Below are 8,265 nucleotides of genomic sequence, written 5' to 3' on the forward strand. Positions count from 1 at the left end.
CAGTAAGTCACTTAACCTCTTTGTGCCTCAGCTTCCCATTGTCTTGACAGTGAGATCAGTTAGCCCGTGGAACAGATTTGGAGTTCACTGGTGCCCAGATGTGGGGTTCAGATTTGGTATTTTACAGAGAGAGGTGCTAGTCCTAACATTTGGATAAAGGGTGGGAGCTGGAATTTGACAACCCCAAAGTTTAGGGATATTTGAGTCTGAGGTTCTGGTGCACACCCCTCTCTGGTCTTTTCCATCTCTAATCCTTTGTGATCTCACTGCAAATACCTTTCTTCTCCCTTCCTTCTGCTTCTCTGCTGTTATTGATTTGTGAAGTTATTGGGCTCGAATGCAGTGATCAGGGGAAATTCCCAGGGCGTTGCTATGCGGGAGATCAGACTAGATTATCATAACGGTCCCCTCTGGCCTTGAAAATCTACAAATCAACTTCGGGACCTGGGCCTCAGAAGCATTAGTACAGTAGGAAAGTCTGTTACCTTTGTGTTTTCCCTGGGAGAGGCGGGGGTGTTACTGGCTCAGACTCCGGCATGTCCTTCCTTTCCAAAACCATCCTCGTGCGGAGTGCATCATCTCGTCGGCCAGCGCTCTGCTTCCCATCACTTTCTCTTCCTGGGCCAGCCACGGGCTTGTGACTCGTTTGCTGGGGGAGCAGGAGAGGGGCCGTGGGGCTATCAGACATCGGGAGGGTTTTGCAGTTACGGCAGAACCCTCGGTGCAGGGAGAGGTGGCCCTGGTGGCTGGGGCAGCAGTGGGGAATGGGCTTTCACAGCACTTCGTGTCACCACAGCGCTTCCAGGAGGATGTTCTTTCAAACTAGCTTTCAAAACCTCTTGCAGGGCTAAACTAAGCCGTGGGTTAAACTCAACCTTGGTGTCGCTGTGAGGGTGACGGAATTACACCAGGAACAAATCTGTCCCCACTGGTTTACATTTCCTTCCTTATCTGTGTTCCCTGCGACACCGTACGCTGTTATAAACGGACAGTGTTACAAAGCTACTATATAGGAGGGCAGTTTGTTTATTGCTTGGCTTTCACTCGCTGTGGACAGTGGAAGCCAGCTGGTTAGTTTCTGTTTCTGATTCTCTCACAGTAGCGGTTCCCAGCACTGCAGGGGAAGACTTAATGGTTTTTAATATGTTATTTTAAAAAATTCTGTATGTTTTTTTTCTTATGTTAGGAATATCGAGTTTTGTCTTCCCTGTGTTTGATGGAGATCCGTGATGGGGTGTCCACCCTGCACAAGGCCTGAAGGGGTAAAGGTGGCTAGGTGAGTCAGTTAACCCCTGAGGCTGTACCTGGAGGAGGAGCCAGGGTGTAACGAGGGCTAATTAAAGAGGAAGTGCAGCTGGACAGGGACAGGAGGGGTCTGTATAAAGCCCAGTAGCTGAGAGAAGAAGGGGGCTGCAGAGAGAGACAGCAGTTGCTGTCAGCATGAGAAGGCAAGGTAGGAAGTAGGCCAGATACAACTGTGCAGACCTTGACTGTTAGTTGTAGAGTTCCTGGGCTGGAAAGCAGTGTAAAGGGCACCTGTGATCCCCTACTAGCCACTGGGAAGTGAAACCATTAAGCAGGAAGTGAAAGAGAAGACAGCCTGGGACAGTCCAGGATGTCCAGAGAGACTTGGATACCTGCGACTTCCTCTGAAGGGGAAAACCACAGCGACCTGGCCAGAGGGCCAAGCCATGAAGCGGGAGTAATTGAGTCCCGAGAGAGTGATGTAGTGCAACTGCAGGAAGGGGCGGCAGCCGGGCAGAGCTAATCCCCAGCTGCGACCAGAAGGAGGCGCTCCAGCTGTGAGTAGAGCACTTCATGACAAGATCTCCGTGGAGGACTAGAGATCTGTACTGGAAGCTAAACTGGCATTTTGGGGAGGTGTTGAGTCTTTAACAAAGATATCCTTTGTCACAAGTGTTCCCAGCTATTAGAGTTAAATAGCTGTCAACAGAAACATCTGACTAAAAATTCCTCCCGAGACAAATTGTGTTTTAAAACGTTAGCTACCTTTTCACACAACAGGGAGTTGTGGTCAGTGAGTCAAATGCTGCACCTGGATTTAATAAGGGGCTGGATAATTGTAGGCACAGGAATAGCAATTGAAAATAAAGATCTTGTGCCCCAGTGCAGACGTGGATCAGTTGTAGGGGTCAGCACTAGAAAATGCGCCCAAGGGAACAATCCTGCATTGCTCCCAGGGACAAGGACTGGGTGGTCTATTAGCTCTCTTCACCTGTAACGTCTATGGTGGGAACATGGGCCTTACTATGCTAGATCAAACCAGGGGTCCATCTAGCCCACTAGCCTGTTTCCAACAGTGATCCATACCAGGTGCTTCAGAGGAAGGTGCAAGAAATTATAAAGGTGGGATGGTAATGGAATAACTGGCCCATAGAAGAAGCTTATTCCTAGTCCCCACAGTTAGAGGTGGCTTTCTGCCCTGAAGCATGAGCATTTATATTCCCTCCAAACTGCTATCAGTGGACCTAGATGTCTTCATTTTCTGTAACACAAGTCTAATTCTTTTTTTGGATCCTGCTAAATTCTCGGCCTCAGTGATACCTTGTGGCAATCAGTTCCACAGGCTAATTTGGCTTTGTTTAAAAATGTTTTTCCTTTCATGAGTTTTAATTCAATTTCCTCATTGAATGTCCCTTTTTCTTGGTTTTTGAGAGATTAAATAGATCTTCTTTCTCGGTATTGCTCACTATTTTGTACCCTTTCCTCATTCCCCTATTATTCACCTTCTTCCTAAAGACAACTTCCTACAGTGTCCTGGATAAACCTTACTGAATTAAGTTTAAATCTCTCAGTGGTATGAACAATGCAGATGTTTGTGTGTTATTGTGGGATTGTATGTAATTTGTCTAGACGGCATGACTAATGTAAACCTTGGCAAGTGTTATAAACTTCAAAGGACTCTCTTAAACAATAGGCTAAGGCATAGGTGCCGACTGTCCTCTGTCAAGGGGGGTGCTCCACCCCTGCTCTGCCCCGAGGCTTCCACTCTGTCCCCACTCTGCCCCTTCCCCCAGGTCCCACCCCACCTCTTCCAACCCCCACTCCATCCCCTTCCCTGAGCGCACCTAGCTCTCGCTCCGCCTCTTCCTGCACCTGCTCCGCCTCCTTCCCCCAGCACCTCCTGCCCGCCGCCGAACAGCTGATTGGTGGGGCCTCCCAAACAGCTGATGGGTGGGGGTCAGTGGGGCCCACCAAACAGCTGATTGGTGGGTGCTGAGAACCCCTAGTTTTTTCCCTTTGCTGGCCCACAAGTGGGAAATGCAGGTGCCGTTGCCCTGAACTGTGACAGAGGAGCCGACTCGCATTGGGAACCATCTCATGCTGGCCACGGCAGGACACAGTCGAGATGGGCCGGTGGTCTCATCCACTTTGGCAAGTCTGTGAATGTTGCTGCACACCGGTGCTGCCCAGCTCTGCGCCTGCCGCTCCCCCGGCCAGGCTGACGTGGCAAGGGAGAGCGGAATGGCACAGAGACACGGGCTGCTGGGCCAAACACATCCCTCGCGTTAGGGCCTCCAGGGAAGTCAGTGGCATTACAGTGAGGAGGATTTGGCCTGTCCTTTTTGCACGGAACGTTGATCTGTCCTCGCACTGCTCTTGCACGGACTGTTGATGATTGACAGCGATATGCATCACTAACGGCCCTGTAACCCACGCAGCAGCCACCCGAGCGTCATCGTCTCTCCTTGCTCTTGTAGGGAAGACTAACTCAGATAACCAATTACCGTCCCCAGTTATGATTCTCGATCATTGCGTGCACAGGGTGTGGCCGGATTTCCAAGATGGGTGGAACGGGGTGCGCCAAATGAATCACTCCATGTCAACAACGAGGGGAACAGCACTCGCTAGGCTGTGGCTGATCTGTAAGTTGGCAACAGTGTTAGGGGGCGAGCTGTAGAATAATCTGTCACACTGTAAGATGTCCCTGTGCTGCTCAGAGCTTCCCAGAGAACCTCTGTAGTTCCCTGCCCCAAAGGTACCAACAAGATGATTTCCTGGTTAACATGAATGTACCTGCATTAAACAGCCCGAGGAGGCGCCTGGGGCCCTAAATACTCATAGGTTTTAGGGACAGGCAGATTCGGTTGGCCTAATCTTGTACCCCAAGTAGCTGAACTTTTCCCCCAGACTGTAACTCAGTGTTCAAACAAAGGCTGCTCACAGCCTTCATTCCAAAACATTTGGTTTCCCCGGCCCCACCTGTAACAAGGGTACCGAGGAGTCGCTGTACGAGGCCATGTATCTCCTGTCCCAAGTCACATGACGTGGGCCAGGACTCCAAGGGTTAGTACCCCTGCAGCAGAAGTGGAGAGCTGAGTGTGCTCAGCACCTCAAAGGAGGGTTGGACCCCTGCTCCAGAAGAGAGCAGGCTGTCTGTGAGCGCTGGGCCACGTGCCCCAGGATTGCACTCTATATCCAACCTCGAATAGGAACCTACCCAGAAATGGGGTCGCTCTCCAGATGTTTGGGGAATTCATTTCAGGTTCAATTAGTTTCCAGTTCTGAGGAGAAAGAAAAGGAGGACTTGTGGCACCTTAGAGACTAACCAATTTATTTGAGCATAAGCTTTCATGAGCTACAGCTCACTTCATCGGATGCATGTAGCTCACGAAAGCTTATTCTCAAATAAATTTGTTAGTCTCTAAGGTGCCAAAGTCCTCCTTTTCTTTTTGCGAATACAGACTAACTCGGCTGCTACTCTGAAACCAGTTCTGAGGAGGAAGCCAAACATTAGCTAGGAGAAAAGCTTGCCTTTCTCGCAGTACTTGCCGCGTGTACATTCTCTAAATCCCACCACTGTTCTGATCTTTGTTTTGTAAAGTGCCCATTAGCGTAGCGTCCAGCCCATATGGTAGGGCTGATATGCCATACGCTGGTAAACTTGGTCCCATTTCTCATTCACTCTGCATTCAGAGAGTGAGCGGTGTAACGTGGGAGAGGATACGCTGTATTCTTCATACATAACAGCTCCATGAATTACACCAGTTGAGAATCTACCCCTTTGATGGCAAAACAGTGACAGGAAAAATGTACAAGTGTAAAACTCAACTCACCCCTAAGCATGGAGCCTCGACCAGGGCCTCCAGCTATCAGTTCCAATGTCAGGAAAGCACCAGGGGTTCCCTTGTTGCCCATCTGCTCAACTCGCCAACGACTGACTGGGCCATGGGCACGGGACTCCCTCTCTCTCTCTCAGTGGTCCATCCAGGGCAAGGACGAAGCATCTGAGCAGGGGAGTGACGCTTGCACTAATGTTGTTGATTCTGTCCCTGTGCTGGGGGTAAATGGAGGACTCCTGTCTCCAGGGCTCTTTCGTCAGCAATAAATTCACCAGAACAAGTCATGAGCTTTGCAGACAGGACTTGCGCATGAACCCAGCGGTTTGTCCGCTGCTGGTTTCCGCTTCTGCCCCCTGCTTGGTTAACCTGAGCCCGGCGTAATGTTTCAAAAGCAAAGCTGCACCCATGCAGTGACTCGCACGCAGGTCGCCATGCAGCCAGGGAGGCGCAACGAGCCTCAGGACAGGAGCGCTGGGCTCTTTTAGACCAGACAGGCCCAAATCCAGTAGAGGCATTTTCAGGTCTGCTGGCTGGTTAGGCTCCATGGTCCTACCCAAGGACGTGATTCTGCTCCCAATGATGTCAGTGGGACTGTTTCCCTTGACTTTCATGGGAGCTGGATGTGCGGCTAAGAGAATAGTCACTTACAGATCTGCTTTGCAGGCTGATTTAAATGCTGTTTCTTGGTTTTGCTTTTTGAAGCATTCTTCCCCTGCAGCGTACCCACAGCTGTAGTTTGACTCTGTTTATTTGACTAAGGTATTATAACTAATCAGTGCAGAGTAGTGAAACTTGGATTTATATTTCTCTCTGGGAACATTATCTGGGGCTATCATGTCATAAATAAACAGAATCTAAATGGGCGGTGTAGAAGATTTAGCAGTATCCCGGTTTTATTGATGGTATTCAACTACATGGTCGATAAATTTCCTTCTTCCTAATAAGTCTTTTATGTTAATGGCTATACAACAAGTTAGTCTTAAATAAGACTGAATCTATCAGAGGCATCAGATTTCTCTTTAATGAATAAATGTTAACTTCAAGGTAAATGGGAGTCCAATAAAAAAAAATTACAAAATTAGTGAGTGAAGTGAATGCAGTACTGTAAGGTACCCAAATTTGAAAGGACCTCAGAGAACAACAGGGGCAAGAGGGGGTTGACTTTTGTAGAGATATTAACTGCAAATATTATTTATTTTATTATAATAAGAACTACTGCCAAGATTCCGAAACCAACATTTAAACAACAATGTCCTTTTAGATTATTAAAATAATTTAATCAAAATTCGAATTTGCTTTTCTCAGATGTTCTATTTTCCTGTTTACACTTCCCAACAGAAGTAGATGGATTGGAAACAGAAAGAGAAACTGATTCGTTTCACAAAAAGAAAAGGAGTACTTGTGGGACCTTAGAGACTCTCAAATTTATTTGAGCATAAGCTTAAATGCATCCGATGAAGTGAGCTGTAGCTCACGAAAGCTTATGCTCAAATAAATTTGTGAGTCTCTAAGGTCCCACAAGTCCTCCTTTTCTTTTTGCGAATACAGACTAACAGGGCTGCTACTCTGAAACCTGATCAGTTTCAGTTTATTTGGCTTTCCTACACTAGGCCAGTACTGTCGCCTTTGGGTTTTTGGCACTGCAGGGAACTGCTTAAATTAAAGTTATAAAATGTGAAGAATTCAAGAAAACATTCTATTCTTATGAGTTTTTGTAAAACTTTTCCCCTTAACAAAATCTAAATTCAGGACCTAAATTCTGAACCACTGTCCATTTCAATTTCTGTGTCTGAGCTGATAACAGAGACTCTGATTCAGCAAACCACCTCAGCACATGCTTAACTGTAAGAAAATTCAGGTCTTTTTCAGGGGGTGGGGTTATATATCGCTGCTTCTTATGAAGGCTGAATTTTGTGAAAGTGAAGGAGTTTATGGAGGGCTGACGTGTTTGTCTCAAAGTTGAAGAAAATACAATTTGTTTACAAAGTAAACAGGTTCTCAGCTGGTATCAGTTGTCACTGTTCCTTTAATGACACCAGTTTAGGATCTGTCTCTTTGATTTAAAAAACAAGACAGCTGCAACAGTGACAAGAAACATATGTACAAGAGCCTGGGCAGTATTGAAATTCCATTGTACTGGCATCTTGCTTTGATTCACATTTTGATTTCCATGCTCCTGGGGAAAGGTTGTGAGAAAGCAGAACGCTCGGGGCCTGTCCAACGGCTATATCATCTTTGGCAGATGCCATGGCACTGGGCAGCTCACCAGGGAGGATCCAGTTCCTCTGCCTACTCTGGGACATATATATCACAGAGTAGGCACTGTAATAAAAAGCAGCAATGAGAGTTAATTTCCATAGCAATGTCCATTCATCCCTTGGAATGCCGAGGAAGATCATAAAAGTAACAGCTTCGGTTCCATTTTGTAGTCCACGGTCATCTTGGAAACCACTTGCTCCCTGAACTAGGGGGGGTGAGGTTAATATTACCTAGCTCCTACATTAGCACTTCTCATCAGTAGATCTCACACTAGACTCATTTGTTAATAGGAATGTTCCATGTTTGCGGTAAAATTGTATCTTGCATGCTTGTTAGGGTCAAGATTTTCAAAAGACGATGGCAAATAAATAAATAGCAAACATTTTACAGTGCTGGCTGCTTCATGTCTATACCAGCCCGAGCGTTATCTGAAAATTAATCTGGTGTAAGCTAGCACGTCAGGTAAAAGCTAAATTAGTTTGCAAATTGGTCCAGTGTTAAATCACTTTGCAGAGTTAAATCCCCAAATGTCAACTCCATGATAACACTCTTGTCACAGGAAATTAAATGTGCTAGAACAATTCAGCTGCCAAATTCAAGAACTCAAAGGGACACTATCACCTTGAACTAGTGGGCACATACTTTGGGTGTACACTAGGGGCTTGTCTACACTTAAAATGCTGCAGCCGTGCTGCTCTAACGCTTCAGTGAAGGCACGACCTATGGTGATTGGAGGGGCTTTCCCATCAGCCTAGGTAATCTAAATCCCCAAGAGGCGGTAGCTGGGGAGAATTCTCCTGTCGACCTAGCGCTGTCTACACTGGGGGTTTGGTCAGTTTAAATGTGTCGGTCAGAGGTGTGGATTCTTTCGTCAACTTAGCAGTGTCCACACCAGGGCTTAGGTTGGCATATCTAGACCTCC

The sequence above is a fragment of the Natator depressus genome, chromosome 25 (assembly GCF_965152275.1).
Source record: "Natator depressus isolate rNatDep1 chromosome 25, rNatDep2.hap1, whole genome shotgun sequence".
Classification (NCBI taxonomy): Eukaryota; Metazoa; Chordata; order Testudines; family Cheloniidae; genus Natator; species Natator depressus.